Here is a 22,762-nt window from a genome sequence, read left to right as displayed (position 1 = left end):
AACCAACTGAGTATTAGTGACACTGAAATTTTCCTCATAGGAGCCAATTTCCATGGCATTTTACTGTAGCAAGATTCCATGCAGGGACTATAAATCATATTTATATCCAGTGGATTCGAGGGCCTGGACAATGGATATTTAGGGGAAAAGACCTCCTGGGAGTCCTCACTGTCAAAATTGTAATGGCAGGTTAAATAAGTCATCACTGTGTGTGAGTGAAACGCTGGGTAAAGTTATGATAAACCTTAAGCCTGGTGGCTCAGATAGGAAAGAACCGCCTGTAAAGCAGGAGACGCAGGTTCAATCCCTGGGTTGGGAAGATCCTTTGAAGAAGGAACGGCAACCCATTCTGGCATGCTTGCCTGAGAAATCCCATGGACAGAGGAGCCTGGTGGGCTACAGTCCATGAGGTTGCAAAGAGTCAGACACGACTGAGCAACTTTCACTCACTCACTCACATTCACTCACTCTCACACTCACTAAGTTTTTTAGTTTGGTATAAACTCAAATAGATTGTGATCAGATTCAAGGTCAGCAGTCTGCATCCTTGTCCTTGACCTTTTCCTCTTAAAGATCTCTTGGTTTAGAAGTCACACTGGGCCCTCTCTCTCCAGCCTTGAGCTGCTCCTCAAAGGAAGCACAGATGTAGACAGAGGTTCCTCTTTTCATCCTGGCGTTTCCATATCACTGCCTGCTGCCCACTCCCCATTCCCACCTCCCCTCGTTGGCCAGACCCCAACAGGACAGCTTAGGAAGAGACGAAAAAGAGAAGGGAGGGTTCCTCTCTCCACTTGCCCGTTTCTCAGGAGATGATGTTTCATTATGTCTGAAAACATCATGAGCTTGGGAGTCACACCAGTTTAGCTTCCAGTCTCAGCTTCTCCCTCCCCCTGTTAAGCCCTGGGTGATTCAGGTGAGTTACTTTATGTCTCTGAGCCTGGTTTCCCAGTTAGTTAAATGAGAAAATTATCACCCCTGTCAAATGAAGGTCACTGAGACACAAATGACCTTATCTATGAAATAGAAACAGACTCACAGACATAGCGAACAGACTTGTGGTCAAAGGAGAGGAGTGTTGGGGGAAGGACTGGGACCAGCAGATGCAAATTATTATATGTTGCTGTTTGTTGTTTACGCTAAGCTGCGTCTGACTCATTGGGACTCCATGGACTGAGTGGACACATCTCCTGAGTGTCTCCTGCTTGGCAGGCAGATTCTTTACCACTGAGCCACCCGGGAAGCCAAATTATTATATATGCAACATGTTAAGTCGCTTCAGTCAAGTCCAGCTCTTTGCGACCCCATGGACTGTAGTCTACCAGGCTCCTATGTCTGGGGAATTCCCCAGGTGAGAATACTAGAGTGGGTTACCATGCCCTCCTCCAGGGGATCTTCCTGATTCAGGGACTGAACTGCATCTCCCGAATTGGCAGGCAGGTTCTTTACCACTAGCATCACCTGAGAAGCCCAAATTATTATATATAGGAGGGATAAACAACAAGGTCCTACTGTATAGCACAGGGAATTCTATTCAATGCCCTATAATAAACCATAATAGGAAAGAATATGAAGAAGAATGTGTACACATATATAGGTATATATAACTAAATTGCTTTGTTATACAGCAGAAATTAACACAACATTGTAAATTAACAACTACACTTCAATAAAACATTTTTTTAATGAAGATCACTGAGATGATTAATAGTGACTTTTATGCACAGGCTTTGTTTTAATAGCTTGATGGATATCAAACCATTTAATGCCCATGATGACCTTGTAAGGTAGGTGAAGAAATTGAGATGCAGAAAACTTAAACAATCTTGTTGAAAGTCACATCATTATCAGGTGGCAGAAGTGACATCTGAAGCCATGCCCTGCGACTAGAGTCCAGGCTCTATGCTCTTCCCCCCTGCCTCACACTGACATGCACAAAGTCCTGAGCCAGCACCCGGCACCAAACAGATGATGGAAAATATTACTTCCCGTTGTTGCTATGGTTATGGCTGTCAGAGTCTTCCTTGGTGTCATTCTTTATGGCAAAGAAAGGAAAATGTGAAGAGAACATAAGCAGATAGAGAGGTAGAGAGACGAGTGATAAACAGGTGGATTGCATATGAATTCTTTTTTGGAAAATTAGATTTTGCTGTACCTGGAGATTAGATGATGGTGACAGGAAAGGAACTGCAAGACGGAACGTTTAAAGATGGCTTTAGAAATGAGATCAACCTTGGATTTCAGCTAAGTCATCATTCCAACCAATACCCAGGTTTCCTCAATGCTTTTCCTGCTGGAGTTCCCCAGCCTCCACTCTGCCCACACACGGGAGGGGCGCTAACTGCTCCTCCAGGCAGCTGTCCATCGCGGGACAGCTCAGTCAGAAAGGTCCTCTTTGTAACCCTGAGAGCCACCTTCCTAAAGTTTCCATCGTTCCAGGTTCTGCCGTCTTCCTGGTGACCTCAGAGGTATCTGGGGATGGTGACCATGTGCATACCAACTATCTCCAGTCATGGGTATACGACAGGGGTTTACCAAGAGCAATGGGAGGCCAGTGAAGTCAGGGTCACTGAAAAGAATGGACTGAAGGCCCTGGATGTGAGGTTGAGTGCAGGCGGCCAGTGAAAACGTGGCAACGGCCAGGACTCAGGCAGTGAAGCTGAGATGGACATGGGGGAGAGCTCTGGAAGGGACAGGTGAGGGCCCCTGAGGAGAGGCCATGTCAGGATGGCGCCCACAATTCCCTGGGCTGTTTGTTTCCTCCCATGGGACCCCGGATGAGAATTCCTGGTTAAAGATGAGAAAGGCCTTTTGAGAACTACAAGCTCCCCAAACTGACACGCATGACTCTCTGGTTTCCTGGAGCGGCTATAACAGAATCTTAGGAACCAGACAGGCTCAGGACAACAGAAATGTCTTGGGTCACAGCTCTGGAGGCCAGAAATCTGGATCAAGATAAATAAATGGGAGCAAACTAACCCCAGAACTGAAGATTAACTGTGCTCAAAACCATCAAGACGACCACTGATGAGACCACTGATCATGACCAATTTCCAGATGACTGTCAGCTGATCGTCCTGTTTCTGCATGTTGCCCCCTCCCTCCACGTATACTCCTCTGAAGATTCCCTTTAAAAACTCGTGCCCACTGACTGGCAGTGGGAATTTTGTCTTTGGACATGAGAATGCCTTCTCCTTCTGTTGCCCACCTGCAAGATAAATGAAACTTTCCACCAACTGTGCCTCTCGAGTATCAGCTTTCAAATGGCGAATAGCTGGACCCAACTTTTGGTAACAATACTTCTCTGGCCAAGAATTTAGGCCTCTAAGATCCTCCGCAGCATCCAGACTCTAAGATGCTGTTTTCCCAGGAATGTAAAAATCACTTTATACTTAAAGTTAGCTAACAGATGATCAGCAATTTGTGCAAATAATTTTCAAGCCACATTTGTCCTTTCACTAGTGTACAAGGATGTGCTCTTACATAACCAAGAAAAGCTTATTGTCCCACCCATCGATGCATACAAATAAAACCTACCTTTGTGGCTCATTTAATCTTTACCACATCCTGACATTTCATGAGGACCACCTCCAAGGTGCCTGATTCTGGGAGCCCCAGGGAACATTCAACCCCTCATGAGCTCAAGCACCACAGTGTCAGGAGGTGAACAAACCTCTAGGCTCTTAATCCTCACACTTACACAGAGTTTATGACTTTTCACTTTAGGAGCACTGGATGCAATCACAGTATTAATCACATTCTTATCCACTCATGTAGCAACATTTACTGAGCACTTGGGATGACTTTTCCACGTCTCAAGACTGGTGCTGGTTATAGGGCAGACACGTGCTAAAGACAAGATGAAGTTTCATGGTGCCTGGCACCCGTGTGTGTGTGTGTGTGTTAGTCGCTCGGTCATGTCCAACTCTTTGTGACCCCATGGACTGTAGACTGCCAGGCTCCCCTGTTTATGGAATTCTCCAGGCAAGAATACTGGAGTGGGTTGCCATTTCCTTCTCCAGGGGATCTTCCCGACCCAGGGATCGAACCCAGTTCTCCCGCATTGCAAGCAGACTCTTTACTATCTGAGCCACCAGAGAAGCCTAGCATGGTGTGGAATCACATATTTTCCCATGTGATTCTCTGATGAATGCCTGTCTTCCTCACTAGACTATAAGCCCCAGAGGCTAGCACCCTGCCTGTTAGGCTCACCCTTGCATTTCCAGCCCCTTGCCACCTAATGTAGACTGAACAACTGCATGGCACACATGGACAGAGGAATGAATAAGGAGTTGGGAGTCATCGAGAAACTTGTGTCCATTTCTGCAACACCTATGAAGCTGTGCCATAGAAAGAAACCATGAGATTCAGTGGGCAGAATACAGCCAAAAGCTAAAGTGACTGGAAAGATATGAATCACTTACCATAGCCAGGCACTCTCACGTCTGGGTGAGCGTGAGTTCACTAAATGCTTACGTCCCATGGCGTGGGCATCATCACCATCCATCCTCATGCTCAGATGAAGAAACTGACACACAGGGTTTTGACCAAGGTCATCAAGTGATTAAGTGATGGAGCCAAGAGTTGGGAAGAGCACTGCAACTTAAGCAGCTCAGTGCTAAGCCCAAGACACTTCCTCTGCTAACCAGACAAGGAAACACGACTACACCTTCAACATAGGAAAAGTTGTCTGACCTTACACAATATAAGGAAAGTGCAGAATTAAAGCTCTCAGGAGGTGCCATGGTTTCCTATTAGATCAGCACAGGTACAAAGATCACCCGCCCCTCTGACTAGGTTAGAACTTCCCTGGTAGCTCGGATGGTAAAGAATCTGCCTGCAATGTGGGAGACCTGGGTTCTCCTAGAGAAAGATCCCCTAGAGAAAGGAATGGCAACCCACTCCAGTATTCTTGCCTGGAGAATTCCATGGACAGAGGGGCCTGGTGGGCCACAGTCCACTGGGTCAAAAAGAGTTGGACACAACTGAGTGACTAACACTGACTAACTATGACTAGGTTATGCTGTCAAACACTGGGGATGGCAAACTGGTCCAGCCTCTGTGGTGGGCAACTGGACAATACCTATATTTTTTAAAATGCACACTAATGCAGCAATTCGCCTTTGAAAAAGTCACACTATGGGTGGCCTTGCACGTCTGTGCCCAGACAAGCACTGCAGTGCTGACCAAGAGGAAATGTGGTTGAATCCAACCACATATTCTTCAGTGGGTGGCTGGGAGGCACAGTGGTTAAGACCATGAGCTCTGAACCCACATCCTGACCACAGCTCCTACTTGCCTTGTGACCCTGGCAAGCGACTTAAACCCTCTGTGCTTTAGTTTCCTCATCTGTAAACAGTACTCAGCTCAGAGCCTACTCTGAAGAGTAAATATTAAATATGTCCACGTCAATAAAACAACCAGGTCTGTGTTTCATTCACATTAAATTCTTTAAAAATTCAGTTGTTATTACTATTACTGGAAAACTATGCAGCCACTTAAAAGAGCAGTGTTGTTCTGTAGGTATAGATAATCAACAATCTCCAAGATTGCTGCAAAGTAAGAGAAAAGGGAGCAAAACAGTGGGTAAAGCATGTGATCATTTTGCATTTTAATAAAGGCGTGTCTGTGTAAATATCCATACAGTCATAGACCATCTCTAAAGGGTACATGACATTGCCTTTGCCTTTGGGGATGACAACACTGTGCAGGCGATGAGACGATAATTTGGTTTTCACAGTACAGCCTTTTCTGTCATTCTAATTCTGTGCCATGTTCATTAGTGACTTCAAAAAATCAAGTAAAGAAACAGAAAAAGAAAAAGCAAACATGAGTATTATCAGAGTCTGGGATGATGTATCTCTGTGGGACAGAATGAGTTTCTGGGTTGTTTCTGACACCCTCTTTTCTGGCCGCTCTCTGAGGCTGGTGCCAGACCAGTGTGGATGGTGATGTGCAGACGGTGGCCCAAGACAGGACCCCAAGAGTCTGTGAGAAGCCCCACCACCCTCAGCACAGCTGGCCCTACCAGCCAAACGCACAAAGTTCCATCACTGAAGCTGACTGATGGAAATGGCCGGTGCTGGGGAGGGGCCATGTGTGTCTCGCCTCTGTCTGTGATCCTTCCACAAGGGAAGTGAAGGAGAATTGGAGCAGGACTCCCCTGAAGTCAGTTGTGGAGAGAGTCCAACTGCGGAGCTGGTTATGCCTCCAGCTGAAAGCCACATCCTCCAACCTAGGTTTTCTAAGTAATAAAAGGGTGATTTTTGTGGCTGGGCTGGACAACATGCCTGAGGTATGTCTTATTTCCCAACTGGTTTGGAACTCAAGGTGGCAGGAGATGGGAGCTCCTTACTGACCCCTCAGACACACCCAACTGTTGAGATGATTCCTTTTATGTCTAAGAAATTCCTAAGAGGATGCATGAACCTCATGGTCCGGAAGGAGTTGGGTGGAGAAGGTGAGATGCTGAGTCAGAGAGCATACCCATCACATCTTGCGGAGGTTAGTAAAGTGTGATAGTCGCTCAGTCGTGCCTGACTCTGCGACCCCACGGATTGTATATCCTGCCAGGCTCCTCTGTCCAAGGAATTCTCCAAGCCAGAATACTGGAGTGGGTAGTCTTTCCCTTCTCCAGAGATCTTCCCAACCCAGGGATCAAACCCAGGTCTCCCCCACTGCAGGTGGATTCTTTACCATCTGAGCCACCAGGGAAGTCCAGGTTACCTGCACACAGCAGAGACACTGTGGTGGGGATGGGGTGGAGGGTGCAATTCAATGATCTTCCCAGCCTGCGCCTTCTCCTTGTGCTGCGTCTATCTGTGTGAGATGATTCACCCTGTGGATGGTTGCATCTTGGGTCCTCCCTTGGCTTGGCTTCCTCTCCAGCACCTCATTCAGCTTGGCACCAAGCACTCAGTGGGAGCTTGGTAAACACTTGCTGAGAGGAGCTTGCTGGACACACATTCTCCAACAAACTGTCACCTAGCTGGGGAGATGAGTGAGGGTCACCATGGCAACCAGACTGGCGTTGCCGCTGCTCTGCTTGGCAGCAGCCTCACTGTAGCCTGCCAGGCTATGAAAATCCCTGTCTGGCTTGTTGGGTCCTTATGGGACCCCATGGCAAAGCACAGGTATGAGGACAGGGCTGCTTCTAATTCAGTTGGCCTGGGTAGCAAGATGCTTGGTCATTTGATGCTCTGGGTGAACTCGATCCTTCCAGAAACCTAAGAACAGCCTAGACTTGGGTTATCTTGTCAGAAGCCCATTCATCTCCTAACAGTGTCCCGATAACCCTTCAATACCCAGCACAAATTTCAGCCACTCATTCATTCACAAGGCGATTGCTGATGCTTACCTAGTGCCACCAGACTGGTTCCTCCTGAGGGTTCGGGGTCTAATGTGGAAACAGACACATAGCCTGGGTATCACAGAACCACGGGGCAGGGGCCCAATGGGAGCCCAGGGTCAGGAGCAATGAGTGACTCTTATTTGTGTCCCCACCATGTGGCACAGTAACTGACACAAGCTATTGCTGCTGCTAAGTCGCTTCAGTAGTGTCCGAGTCTGTGCGACCCCATAGACGGAAGCCCACCAGGCTCCCCCTTCCCTGGGATTCTCCAGGCAAGAACACTGGAGTGGGTTGCCATTTCCTTCTCCAATGCATGAAAGTGAAAACTGAAAGTGAAGTCGCTCAGTCGTGTCCGACTCTTAGCGACCCCATGGACTGCAGCCTACCAGGCTCCTCTGCCCATGGGATTTTCCAGGCAAGACTACTGGAGGACACAAGCTATTAACAGATGCTTAATCAATACAGGAAGAAAATGGAAAGAAGGCAGGGTTGGAGAGGGAAGGAGAGGGAGGGGAGGAAAGGGAAGGGAATGAGCTATCCTCAAAGTCATTTAGGATTTGAGAAGAGGGGGATTCCCTGATGGTCCAGTGGTTAAGACTCCAAGTTTTCACTTCTGAAGGTCCAGGTTCAGTGGCAGGTCAGGGAACTAAGATCCCCACAAGGCAAGCAGTGTGGCCAAATAAAAAAGAATTTGGGAAGAAAAGAGGAGGGAGTTATTTATTGGCTCCTAAAACCCACTACCACCCTACAAGTCTCCAGTGGGGCATCTGGCCCTAGGTGATGAGATGCAGTTCTTCGAGGCCATAAGTATTCTCTGAGCCCCTGCCGCCTACAAGTCACCATTTATGTCCCAGTCCCACTGAGGGTGGGGGAGTGCACTGTCACGGGGAGGGCCACCCTCACTTGGATCAGGGCCCCTTTCCCTCCTAGGGAGTCTCCTCTTGCTCAGTCCGAGAAGAATCTCCATCAAATGGTCTGTAAGCAACAAGGAAGACCAGAGGGCACCAGCCTCGGGTCAGAGACCCGGATTTGAGCCCTGGACCAACCACTTTTTTTTTAATTGTATCTTTGGCTGTGCTGGGTCTTCATGTCTACACGCAGGCTTTCTCTAGCTGGGGTGAGCAGGGGCTACTCTTCATTGCGGTGCGTGGGTTTCTCATTGCTGTGGGCTCTCTCGTGCAGCACAGGCTCTAGCATGCAGGCTTCAGTAGTTGTGGTCCATGGTCTTAGTTGCCCTGCCGCATGTGGATTCTTCCCTGACCAGGGATCGAACCCATGTCCTCTGCATTGGCAGGTGGATTCTTTACCATGTACCACCAGGGAAGTCCCTCAACCACTTCTTAATGGAGAGAAGACCATCTCCAATGGCCCTTGTCTGAAGAGAACCCTCAGGAACATTCCAGAAACAATGCTATGACTCACCTCCTTGAACCCTCCAACCAACTTCTTACTTCTTCCTATGAGTCCTCAAGCCTCCACTTCCTCCCTCATTCTCCTGAGACTTCCTGATCACTTCTTGGAATAATGGCCATTCAAAGACATCAGGTCCTCCTGGAAATCTATCAATGCAACCTTTTATGAAAAATGGGTCTTTGCAGATGTAAGTGAAGGACCATGACTTGGGGAGACCATCCTAGATTATCCAGTAGGCCCTCAATCCAATCAAGAGTGTCTTTCTAGGAGACAGGCAGAGGAAACTGGATGCATACAGAAGAGGAGAAGCCAAATGGAGGCAGAGACTACAGTGATGTGGCCACAAGTGAAGGACTGCTGGCCCCCGCCCCTTGGATGCTGGAAGAGGCAGGAACAACCCTCTCCAGGAGGATTTACAGAGATGCAGCTCCATCAACTTCAGCCCAGTGGAAGTGACTTTGGACTTCCAATCTCCAGGACTGTGGGACAATAAGTTTCTGCTGCATGGCCCCATCTAGCTGATGGTACTTCATGACAGCAGCCACAGGAGGCACCACACTCCCCTTGTCCCTCTCCTGCTCACCTGGAAAACCCCTTCCCATGTAGAGCAGGGGGCTGGCCATGGTCCTAGCACCCTATGAGGCAGGCACAGTTATCCCCATTTTATAGATAAAGTGACCAGAGTCACCCAAGAGCTAGTGGCAGAGCTGGGGCCCAAACCAGGCAGTCGAGTTGCTGAGCTTGAGTTCCTAAGTCCTGGGCTCTACCACCACCCTTCGGTGGTCTCTGCAGGGGAGGGTGCCTCCTCCAGGCAGGCTGGAACCCCTGGCCTCAAATGGGCCCTCCACCTGCCTGGTAATTCTTTGGGGTTTCTCTAGTAAATCACCTCTTCCTCTGGCAGGACTGTTCCATATTTCCTACGGTCCTCCCTACGCTTCCCCTCCCCGGTGTCCTTACCGGGGGTACTTCCTTGAGAAACTTCAGAAAGGCACGTGCTGTGTTTACACCTCCTACACGTCCCACCACACACCTGCATGCACCTGCATTTGCTCTGGGTCCTCCTTCCCTGTGTGATGGGTGATATGCCTCTCCAGCGCTTCCAATGGAGCCCTGGTTCCATCTCCTCACACCTGAATGACCTCTTCTCTACAACTATCCCTGCTTTCTCCTGCACCCTCCACCTCCCCTCCTTTGTGCTGGACCATCCCCATCAGAATGCTAAGATGCTCTGGCATCAGCCTTAAGCATTCCCTCTCATGGCTCCATGTTCTTCTTAAGCTCCGGCTGCATTTCTCTGCTCCCCATCGTAGCACAGCACCTTGAAGAAGCCGTCCATACATTTTGTTGCCATTTTACTCATCCTATCCTGGCTTCCTACCTCTGCCTCTCCCCTAAAGCTGCCCTGATCATCAATGATATCCCAGTGGCCAAAAGCAAGACACTTGACTGAACTCCAGGCAATACTAGACATGGTCCATCATCCCATTTATTTTCTGGAAGCCCCCTTCTCTTGACTTTCCTGACCTCCTTGTTCTCCTGGGTTCTTCTTACCTTTCTGACTTCTAAATGTTGGCATTCTTTAGGGGACCATCCTGGTTCCCTCCCCTCCCTGTCCTCCCCATAGTTTCCTCCATCAACCCCCTCTACTTGGCACCTCCATCCAGACTTCCACCTGGTAACAGACCTACGCAGCTGACTGCCCACTTGACGTTGTCATCTGGGTGTCTCAAAGGCACCTTTCAGTTGCCATGTCCAAAACTAACTTCCAGTCTTTTCCTCAAAATGCAATCCTGTCCTCTTTCTTCATCTTAGGAAGTAACATCACAGTCTCCCAGTTGATCAGGCTGAAACTTAGCATCACCTCTGATGGCTCTTTCTTCCTCAAATCCCACTCTCAACCCCTCAACAGGTCCTGCTGAGTCTCCCTCATTTGCTCCTTGATTCCTTGCGTACATATGAAGCCTGTAAGATGGACATCTGACAGAATTACAAAACATCCCAGGGGGTCTGGTTTGAGGAGGCTTGCACCTTCTCCTAATCTTTGCCATCAAGTTAACCATAGTATGTATATAAAAAATATATCATATGATTGGCACATAAAAAAACTATTTGATACAGGCAGATCTTTGGGCTTTGCTTTACTGAGCTGTGCAGCTATTGTGCTTTATAGAGACTGAAGGTTTGTGACAAGCTGGTTAGAGAACTCTATCGGTACCATTTTTCCAACACCGTTTGCTCACTTCCTGTCTCTGTGCTGCATTTTTGGCAATTCTTACAATATGTGAAATGCTTTCATTATCATATACTTCTTATGGTGATCTGTGATCAGCGATTTCTGACAATACTACTGGAATTGATACGTAGCACCATGCTAGCACCCATACGAGATGGCAAACCCAACCGATAAATACCTTGTGTGTTCTGTCTACACCACCGACTGGCTGTTCCATCACCTCTCTCCCTTTCTTCAGGTCTCCATATTCTCTCAGACACAACAAGATGGAAATGAGGCCAATTAATAACCCCACAATGGCCTTGAAGGGTTCAACAGAGAGGAAGTTCTGTCTCTCACTTCAAATCAAAGGCATTTTTTTAACAATAAGGTATTTTTAAATCAAGGTATAGACACTGTTTTCTTAGACATAATGCCATTGCACATTTAATAGACAAGAGTATAATGGAAACATAACTTTTTATGCACTGAGAAACCAAAAAATTCATGGAACACACTTTATCTTGATTGGAACACACTTTATCTTGATGGCTTGGAACCAAGCCATCAAGATAAAGTGTGTTCCATGAATTTTTTGGTTTCTCTCTGGTATCTCTGGTATGCCTCTACATGTATTTAAAAGTCTTGGTTTTACAAATACTCTTTGAACACACACTTAATACAAAACAAAATTTTGAGGCAGTTTACATGGTGATGTTGGTATCACTAAAAGACAGCAATAAGCTTCCATTTAATAAAAGAGGAAATAAACGCAGACCTAGACTTACTTTCTTATTTTTCTTTTCCTCTCTAGAAAAACCTAAGCTCAAGCTTTAAAAAGCTGTTCTGTCAATAGAAGAGTGAATTTGAAAGCACTCAGGCCTGGGACCAAATCCATTACCTCTTGTGTGACCTCAGGCAAAACCAATAAACCTGGAACATCAGCTTCTTTTGTTAGAGTTGTTGTGAGAATTAAGAAAGATCAGGGTATGAGGTGCTTGGCGGTGGTCAGGGCGAGAACAAGAAAGGAGCTAAAACTCTGTGGGCATGCCATGTTCCAGAAACTTCCAGGACCAGCCAGTCATGGTCAGTTCCTCTTTTCCCCCTCACCCCCACCCCAGCCCACCTGGGGCTGAGCCACCTCCATTATAATAGTCAGGGAGCCTGATAAAAATCAGAGGAAATATTCCTTCCTCAAATTCTCTTTGTTTGAGGCAGCCTATGAATAAACAATGTAAAAGATAAACAACCAAGCAAACCAAGGAAATGCTCTTTGAGAAAAATAAATCAGCAAAACAGGGCAAAAGTATGGCTCTGATGGGTCTCGGAAATGAGGTGACAATCAAATCACCAGCATGTTTAGAATCCCAGCTAAACCTCACGGAACAATTACAAATGGGATAAGTGATTTGCTGGAGGAAAAACAATCTATGTTTAGTGGGGAGGTCATCACAGATTCCCATGCATACTAAGCCCCTGACATTCTGAGTGACATTTTCTTTCTGGGAGTTTCTAAGCCTGACATAAGTCAAGATGGAAAGATTAAAAGTAATTGGCAATGCTAGGATTTTGTAAATAATTGCCAGGTCCCAAAATAAGCATCCAACCACAATGCCTGAAACAGAAGTGGCATTCAATAAAAATTGCATGTTGGGATGGGGAGGGAGGGCAGAGAGATGGGGGAAGGAAGGGAGGAGAAAACTTAGTTCCCTAGTTAGGACTTTCAGGTCATGCTTGATAATCAATGATAAATATTCTTTGGACAAAATAAGATCAGTTCCCAGTGAGAAATATAAGTCCAGAGCTACTAAGTGATTTATAAGAATAAAATCTTGGTGAACCTCAGTTTCCCTATTACATTCACACACCAGTATCAGCAAATTGCAGCAGCTAAAAATAATTTATAAAATACAGGGATAAAGGAAGACTCTCCTTGTCACAGGCCATCACTTCTTGGATCTAAAACAAAGCTGGGATGATCAATGCTTTCTTATTTTATAGTATTAACGATACCAAGCAAGACCCTGAGGGACTCCTGGGTGCAAAAGTCTTTCTGTGGCCCCTATTTCTTGATTACAGGAAGTAGATTTTGTTCAGTTTCCCTGACCTTTCTTGAGTTCCAACAGCAGGCTCAAACAGATGCTAATTAGAGAAGGGAGGAAATGGGGAGACATGGAGGAACCCTTAAAAGAAACAGCAGAGCAACCCTGGGGCAGAGTCCTGGTTGCCCCTCAAGGGATACCCAGAACAATATCTTTGGGCTGTTCTGCAGATACTGAAACCCCCTTAGGTTGGGAGAAATTAAAGGTGCGTGTTGTCCACAAGCAACTAGACCCCAGACTAGTTGAAACCAGAAGGTTGATGATGCTGACTCCCACTTACCTCACCACCAACCAATCAGAAGAAGGCCCATGAGCTGATCACGCCCTCTTTGAACCATTACCATGACACTCCTCCCTCTAGAACTTCCCTGGTGGCCCAGTGGCTAGACTCCGTGCTCCCAGTGAAGGGGCCTTGGGTTCCATTCCTGGTCCGGGAACTAATTTCTACATGCCACAATTAAGAGTTCACACGCTGCAACTAAAGATCCCACATGCCACAGCTAAGACCAGGTGCAGCCAAATAAATAAATTAGTATTAAAAAAAGAAAACTCCTCCCTACCCACTCCAGCTCAAAACACACAGTTTTGAGGGCATTAGCCAACTGTGGCCCACTTTGCCTGGAAAAGTAATAAAGCTGTTCTTTTCTGCTTTACCCAAAACTCTATCTCTGAGATACAATTTCAGTGTTGGGGTAAAGAGGCTGGATTTGGCTTCACTAATTACTCAGGTCAGAAGGGGCTAGAGCTCTATCTACTTGCAAAATTAAATATCTAAGTGCTGATCACACAAACCAAATCACTCTACTCTGTCAGGGAACGTTTAACAGTAGGATTGCTGTGTGCTGTTTTCTGTCTCTCATGAGCCCTCTGTTCCTTATCAGTTCCTGGTAACAGGAACGAGTGGAGCAGCACGCTGCTCCCAGGACTGAGGTCATGGAATGGAATGCAAGCATATATTTCCTTCATTAACTTTTCCATACGGTGAAAGTGATTAGTCACGACCCTCTTTCTTAAGATATGGATTGTCTTCTGGCCTTATGACCCCTATTACTCCTTGTTTCCTTGATAACTTGTAAGTCTGGTCTTTTGATCTTTATCTTTGCTGAAAAAGCTACCTTGTAAAACTGTATATATACTCACACAAAGTTCAGTAAAGCACTGTTGTTCCACTAGAGACTTGGCTCCCTGTGTCCTTCTTTCTCTCTCTCTCTCTGACTAAGTTCTCTGGACCGTGGAAACCTGCCGAGCTCAGTTTCCTGCCTGGGCTTTCAAGACCTCCTCGAGAGGATGCCCTGTGCCTTCGTGAGCGGTACAAGCCTTGTTCTAGGGCTTTATTGGTTTTCCGCATAACCCAAGGAATATTAGTCTTTTTAATTCTTTCACTTTCTTATCATCGACTCTGGACCACGAGGTTCTAGTCCATTAAAGGACCGCAACATTACTCATTTTCAAGTTTTGGAAGAAAACAGACTGTTAGTTAAGAAATACACTAATAATCATCTGCTCATACCACTTAATATCATTAGTGCTAAGTCGCTTGGGTCGTGCCCAGCTCTGTGTGATCCCATGAACTGCAGCCTGCCAGGTTCCTCTGTCCATGGGATTTTCCAGGCAAGAATACTGGAGTGGGTTGCCATGCCCTCCTCCAGGGGATCGTCCCAACCCAGGGATTGAACCCACGTCTCTTATGTCTGCTGCACTGGCAGCAGGTTCTTTACCACTAGTGCCATATCATTAGAGATATTTACAAATCTCTGCCAGTAACTGCCCCTTTCTCCCTTTCCACCCTCTTGGACAGTGTGGCAAATTTAAATTTGTCACCCTTGGCATTCTGATTAGGGAATTAAGCTAAAATGAAGGATCACATCTGAATGGCTGCACAACCCTGACACCCAGAAATGGATTAGCAGGCCCGATTCCAGCGGGGTGTGAAGTCAGCCTAGGACTCGTGAAGCTGGCAACCTGGCCTGCACCAAGGCACTCACTCAGCTGGTAAGGAGCCCCCTTTCAAGCAGGAGGAAAGTCCCTCTCTACCTAGAACACTCCCTTAGCCCACAAGGTGCTGGGAATCAGACACAACAGAGCTCTCCTCTCCAGGCAATGAACAGTCCCTCTAAAGATAAGGAGGCCACACTCTCTGTTTCTGGTTGGATCTTGGGTCCATCTCTATGAGCCACCCGTTTCCAAGGAGATAGGCTCACACAGCTGCTTGATTTTGCCTCTGAACTTGTAACTGAGCAGGACACTACAGGGCTGTGTGACAGTCAGCCAGCAGACTGTGACCCATGTGCCCAGTCTGGAGAAATTGAGTGGGTTTGAAACCTGTCCTCTCATTGACTACCGTGTACCTTGGAGCAAGCCCCTTAACCTTAAGTTCTCATCTGTAAGATGGCGAAAAGAGCATTACCTGCTTCCTAGGGTTCTTATGAGGATTACACATATTTGTAAAGTTCTTAGAACCGTTTCTGGCTCTATGTTAAACACATACATAGAACACTAGAAAGGCTTCCCAAAGTGGTGCTAGTGGTAAAGAACCACCTGCCAATGCAGGAGATGTAAGAGACACGGGTTCGATCCCTTGATTGGGAAGATCCCCTAGAAGAGGGCATGCCAACCCACTCCAGTATTCTTGCCTGGAAAAATCCCATGGACAGAAGAGCTTGGCTTGCTGCAGTCCATGGGGCTGCAAAGAGTCGGACATAACTGAAGCAACTTAACACACATGTAGGCAAAACACTCTAGGTTCAATAAATAAAAAGCAATGGATTGTGGTGGAGGACATCAGTATCATGGTGGAGTGAGACATTCCCTTTTGCCTCCCCCTTCAATCTATCATCAGTAAAACACCCACAAGGCAACAAAGGTGTCTTTGCCCAATAGGATGTCAGAGAATTCCACACACCTGTACATCTAAAGGTGGACACACATGAACAGAGGAGGTAGACCCAGGGGAACAGCAGAGTTGATGCCTGTAGTCCTGGTCTCCCCATCCCTGGCAGATGAGCCCACTGCCCTGTAGCACCAGGAAGAGGTGGCACAGACGAGGACAACTGGGCTGCAGCAGTGCCCGTGGCTACAGGGAACTGAGCAATAACAGCGGACGTGGGACCCTGTCCTTCCAGCCTCTGAGTTACCCACGACTCTGGTCCCCCAGCTCTCTACCCCCGGCAGGAGAGCCCATAAGCCTTACAACACTGGACTTGCTAGAGGTGCCCATGTGACTCCAGCTCCTTCCCACCTGAACCCTCCCCCTGTGGTGGCTGAGCCTGCAACTCAGGGGTTCCCAGAGGTGGCAGAAGAGCCCCTCTTCCTGGTAGCAGCACCAGTGATGCTGGCAACAGCAAGGTACCAAGTAAGCAGAAGCACAAGGCGTGATGATGAGGACATGGAGCCACACCTCTGACAAGGGCAGTGGAGGACTGCTGTCTATCACTACTGCTAAATCGCTTCAGTTGTGCCTGACTCTGTGCAACCCAATGGACTGTAGCCCACCAGGCTCTTCTGTGAATGACGATTCTCCAGGTAAGAATAATGGAGTGGGTTGCCATGCCCTCCTCCAGGGGATCTTCCTGACGCAGGGACTGAACCCACGTCTCTTACATCTGCTGAATTGGCAGGCGGGTTCTTTACCACTAGTGCCACCTGGGAAGCATGAAAAGTGTTCATTCTTAAGTATATCTAGAGGCAGCTCAGAATCAATCAAAAAGATGTTTGCTACTTCAAGTGCACTGGCAGAGGAACAACTCACCGAGCACCATGAAGAACCACAGAAACAATGTACCACAAAAAGAAAATAACAATTCTTTAGAAACCAAACTCAGAATCACGGAATACTGAGATCTAATGCATAAAGAATTCAAAATAGCTGTCGTGAAGAAACTCAGCACGCTAGAAGAAAACTCAGAAAGGCAGTTCAGTGGACCAAGGAACAAAACTAATGAACAGGAGGAATACTTTACCAAATTCAAAAAAAGAATCAGACAGAAGTTCTGGAGCTGAAGAACACATACGCAAGGTAAATAATGCATTAGAAAACATTGGAAATGGAACAGCCTACATGGAAGAGAGAGTTAGCAAACCCAAAAATAGACATCTAGAAATGATACTGATAAGAAGACGAAAGAGAAATGAGATGTTAAAAAAGAGGAAAATTCTAGGAGAGTTATTCAGCTCATTTGGGAAGGGTAACATTAGGGTGATAAGCATCCCAGGGAAGAGAGGAAGAAAGGAACAGAGAGTTTATTTAAAGAAATAATAACAGAAAATTCACAAAGCTGGGAAAGGAAATGGCAACCCACTCCAGTACTCTTGCCTGGACAATCCCATGGACAGAGGGGCCTGGTGGGCTGCAGTCCATGAGGTCGCTAGGAGTCGGACACAACTGAGCAACATCATTTTCACTTTTCACTTTCCTGCATTGGAGACGGCAGTGGCAACCCACTCCAGTGTTCCTACCTGGAGAATCCCATGGACGGGGGAGCCTGGTGGGCTGCCGTCTATAGGGTCACACAGAGTCGGACACGACTGAAGCGACTTAGCAGCAGCAGCAGCAGCAGCAGCATGAGCTAATTACCTCAATGCAAAATGACCTTCTCCAAGACACATTACATTAAAATTGTTGAAAGTCAATGAGAAGGAAAGAAATTTAAAGCCAGCCAGGGTAAAAAGGACAGCAACCTACAAAGGAACCACTGTTAGGCTATCAGCAGGTTTCTCAGCGGACACTTTACAGGCAAGGAGGGAGCAGAATGGCATTCTCGAAACACTGAAAGATAAAAACTGTCATCCAAGAATACTCTATCCAGCCAGGTTATAAGTCAGATATGAAGGAGAAATTAAAGGCTTTCCCAGGCAAACAACAGCTGAGGGAGTTCATCACCACTAGACCTGGCCTACAAGAAGGGTTGAAAGGAGCCTTTTGACCAGAAACAAAAAGGCAAAGTACCCAAAATTGTGAGTAAGGTGATAAACAGAATGAGAAAATTGGAACTCTTCCCCAGAATAGGTTTTAAAACATTTTATTACAGCATAAAGGTTAAAGGAGGGGGGAAAGCAGAAGAAACAATGATAACTACTTCAGTTTCATAACTCACAACATAAAAATGGATAATTTGAGAAAAACAAAAACATAAAAGGGGAAGAAGAAAAAGATGGAACCCATGCAGTGATATTATCAGCATGTGTGTGCTCAGTCATGCCTGACTCTTTGCAACCTTGTAGACGGAGAAGGCAATGGCACCCCACTCCAGTACTCTTGCCTGGAAAATCCTGTGGACGGAGGAGTCTGGTAGGCTGCAGTCCACGGGGTCAAAAAGAGTCGGACATGACTGAGCAACTTCACTTTCACTTTTCACTTTCATGCGTTGGAGAAGGAAATGGCAACCCGCTCCAGTGTTCTTGCCTGGAGAATCCCAGGGACGGGGAGGCCTGGTGGGTGCTGTCTATGGGGTCGCACAGAGCCCGACATGACTGAAGTGACTTAGCAGCAGCAGCAGACAGTAGCCCGCCAGGCTCCTCTGTCCATGGGATTCTCCAGGCAAGAATACTGGTGTGGGTTGCCATTTCCTTCTCCAGGGGATCTTCCTGACCCAGGGATCGAACCTGTATCTCGTGCATTGCAGGTGGATGCTTTACCGCTGAGCCACCTGGGAAGCCCCATCAGGAAAAGAAGGACTATTTTATCTATGAGAAGTTTTACACAAATATCACAGTAACAACAAAACATAAATCTAGAAGAGAAAGACAAAAAATAAAAAAGAGGACACTGAGAAAACCATCAGAGAAAACCATCAAATCAAAATAGCAGACAGAAACACAGGAGAAAAAAAAATACAGCGGAGAGATTGAGCAACCAGAAAACAAAATTGTAGTATTAAGTCTTCATCTATCAATAATAACCTTAAATGTAAATGGGTTGAATTCACCAATCAAAAAGCATGGAGTGGTTGGATGGATTAAAAACCAGGACTCAACTACATGCTGCCTCCAAGCGACCCACATCAGCTCTACAGACAAACACAGGTTCAAAGTGAAGGAACAGAGGATGCTACTGTTAGCAAATGATGGCCAGAAAGGATGTGTAGCCATACTCATATCAAGCAGAACAGACTTGAAGACAAAAATGGATAGTATATTATTATGAGGGGGGAAATCTATCAAGAAGACATAAAAGTTATTAATGTATTTGCACCTAACATATATAAAACAATTATTAACAGATTTAAAGGGAGAAATGGGGGCTTCCCTCGTGGCTCAGTGGTAAAGACCCCACCCACCAATGTAGGAAACATGGGTTACATCTCTGGGTCAATAAGATGTCGTGGAGGAGGAAATGGCAACCCATCCCAGTTCTTGCCAGGAAAAATTACATGGACTTGCAGGCTACGGCCCATGGGGTGGCAAAGAGTGGAACATGACTGAGTGACTGAGCACACACACCCACAAAGGGAGAAATTATTTCACACAGTATTGGAAGTCCTAACCAGAATAATGAGGCAAGGAAAAAAAACTAAAGGTATCCAAATTGGAAAGAAAGAAGTAAAACTGTCACTATTTGCAGATGATATGACTTTATATATACAAAATCCTAAAGACGCCACCAAAAAACTGAAAGAAATAATAAACAAACACATAAAGTTGCAGGGTACAAAATCAACACACAAAAATCTGTTGCATTTCTATATGTTAACAATGAGCTACCAGAAAGAGACATGAAGAAGTAAATCCCATTTACAATTACAACACAAAATATAAAATAACTAGGAATAAATTTAACCAAAGGGGTGAAAGACATGGACAGTGAAAAGTACAAAGTGCTGTTGAAAGAAACTGAAGAAGGCACAAATAAATGCAAAGATATTCCATGCTAGTGAATTGAAAGGATGACCTTGTTAAAATGTCCATATTACCTAAAGTAATCTACAGATTCAATGAAATCCCTATCAAAATCTCAAGGACATTTTTCACAGAAATAGAGCAAAAATTCTAAAATTTATATGAAACCACAGAAGACGGAACTGCCAAAGCAATCCTGAGGGGAGAGAAAAATAAAGTTGCAGGTATCACAACTCCTGATCTCAGACTATGTTACAAAGCTGTAACCAAAACAGCATAGTACTGGTACAAAAGCATAGATCAATGGGATAGAACTGAGAGCCCAGAAATAAATGCATGCACATATGGACAATTAATTTACAACACAGCAGCAAAGAACATATGATGGATAAAGGATAGTCTTCAATAAATGACAATGGGAAGGCTGAACAGGCACATGCAAATACAAAGAAACTAGGCCACTACCTCACATCATACTCCAAAATCAACTCAAAATGGACTGAAGACTACAATGTAAAACCTGAAACTATAAAAGTCCTAGTGGAAAACATAGGCAGTTCATTCTTGGTCATGAGTCTTAGCAATATCTCCCCAGGTATGTCTCTTCAGGCAAAAGAATCAAAAACAAAAATAAACAACTGGGACTACAGCAAACTAAAAAGATTCTGCACCACAAAGAAAACTATCAACAAAATTAAAAAGCTATTGAATGGGAGAAGATATTTGCAAGCAATTGTATCTAAGAAGTACTAATATCCAAAACATATAAAGAACTGATACAACTCAACAACAACAAAACAACCCACTAAAACGTGGGTGGAACTGAATAGACATTTTTCAAAGAAGATATACAGATGGCTAACAGGCATAAGAAAACAACAGCATGAGTTATTAGGGAAACACAAATTAAAACCACAGTGAGATATCACCTTGCGCCTGTGAGAATGACTATTATCTAGTGAGTGTTGGTGGGAATGTTGGTTGGATAGCATCATCTGCTCAATGGACTTGAGTTTGAACAAACTCCTGGATATAGTGAAGGACGAGGAAACCGGATGTGCTGAAGTCCATGGGGTCACAAGGAGTCAGACATGGCTGAGAAACTAAACAATAGCAACAACCACTATGGAAAATAGTCTCGACATTCCTCAAAAAACTGAGAACAGAACCACCATATGATCCAGTTATCCCACTCTGGGGTATTTACCAAGTAATATGAAACCATTATTTTGAAAAGATACATGCATTCCCATGCTTACTGCATCATTACTCACAACTGCCAAGTTATGGAAGCAACCTAAATGCCCATGAACAGATGAATGGATAATGGATGACAGATGAATGGCCATGAACAGATGAATGGATAATGGAATACTACTCAGCCATAAAGAGATGAGATCTTTCCATTTGCAACAACACAGACGGATCTTGAGGGTATTATATAAGTGAAATAAGTCAGATGGAGAAGGAAAAGACCATATGATTTCACTCATCTGTGGAATATAGAAAACAAATGAAAACACAAAACACATGAACAAAATCAAAGAAAAACTAACTAGTAGATACAGAGAACAGAATCATGGTTACTAGAGAGGAAGCTGCTGGGGGAAGATGAAATGGATAAAGCAGATCAACCGTACGGTGATGGATGGAAACTAAATTTTTGGTGGTGAGCATGCTGTAGATACCCACACAGATACTCTACTTCTCTGTGTGTATATGTATATATATCAATATATATACATATATATCGATATATATATATAAATAATAAATATATATACATATATAAAATATTAAATATATACATAAATATACTCTACTTCTGTATATATACAGAGGTAGAAATATGTGGTACACATGAAACTTACAAAATGTTATAAACTAATGTTAATTCAATAAGTAAAAAAATACAATAAAAATACTTTGATCTTGCTCCTTAAAGGTTAATAAATAGATAAATAGACAAAAAGAAAAGAGATGAACCCAGTTTAGCCAAAAGTCATATCACTTAGTCTGGATTCTCTTTCAATATGTCACTTCTTTCCTTCACTACACTACTCAAGACCTCAATCCTCACATCAATCATACTGAGTTACTGACACGTCACCAAACATATATAACTTGCTCATTTCCTGTCTTGACATCTGCCCTGTCTTTCTTCTGCCTGAAAAGCCTTTCTTCTCCTAATCTACTTGAAAAGCTTCAAGAATTAGTTAAAATATCTCTTCCTCTGGGAAGCATTTCTATGACCTGCTCAGAGGTAATTATCTTTTCTTTTGTGCTCAGCGAGCCCCAATCTTAGCATGGTACTCATCAAATTTTCATGGTCACTTCCATTTCTGTTTGTCTTCCCACTAGGTCAGACTGCCTCATAGCTCAAACTATGTTCTGTCTTTTTTCTTAAATACCAAGCATAGTGTTCAGGGCATGGCAGTTGTTTGATTATGACTCAGTTGAGTTCAGTTCAGTTCAGTTGCTCAGTCATGTCAGACTCTTTGCGACCCCATGGACTGCAGCATGTCAGGCTTCCCTGTCCATCACTAACACCCAGAGCTTAAACTCATGTACATTGAGTCAGTGATGGTATCCAACCATCTCATCCTCTGTCATCCCCTTCTCTCCTGCCTTCAATCTTTCCCAGCATCGGGGTCTTTTCCAATGAGTCAGTTCTTTGCATCAGGTGGCCAAAGTATTTGAGTTTCAGCTCCAGCATCAGTCCTTCCAATGAATATTCAGGACTGATTTCCTTTAGGATGGACTGGTTGAACCTCCTTGCAGTCCAAGGGACTCTTGAGAGTCTTCTCCAACACCACAGTTCAAAAGCATCAAATCTTTGGTGCTCAGCTTTCT

General features: G+C 45.2%; 1 protein-coding gene across 1 annotated transcript in view; it reads right to left on the bottom strand.

Moving 5' to 3' along the window:
* EVC2 (EvC ciliary complex subunit 2) overlaps positions 1-22,762 on the bottom strand; it is a 157,443-nt gene that overhangs the window by 83,329 nt on the left and 51,352 nt on the right. The gene's annotated exons all lie outside the window — the stretch shown is intronic.

The sequence above is a fragment of the Bubalus kerabau genome, chromosome 7 (assembly GCF_029407905.1).
Source record: "Bubalus kerabau isolate K-KA32 ecotype Philippines breed swamp buffalo chromosome 7, PCC_UOA_SB_1v2, whole genome shotgun sequence".
Classification (NCBI taxonomy): Eukaryota; Metazoa; Chordata; class Mammalia; order Artiodactyla; family Bovidae; genus Bubalus; species Bubalus kerabau.
The sequence above is the reverse complement of the archived record's forward strand: the minus strand, read 5'-3'. Positions and strand labels throughout refer to the sequence as shown.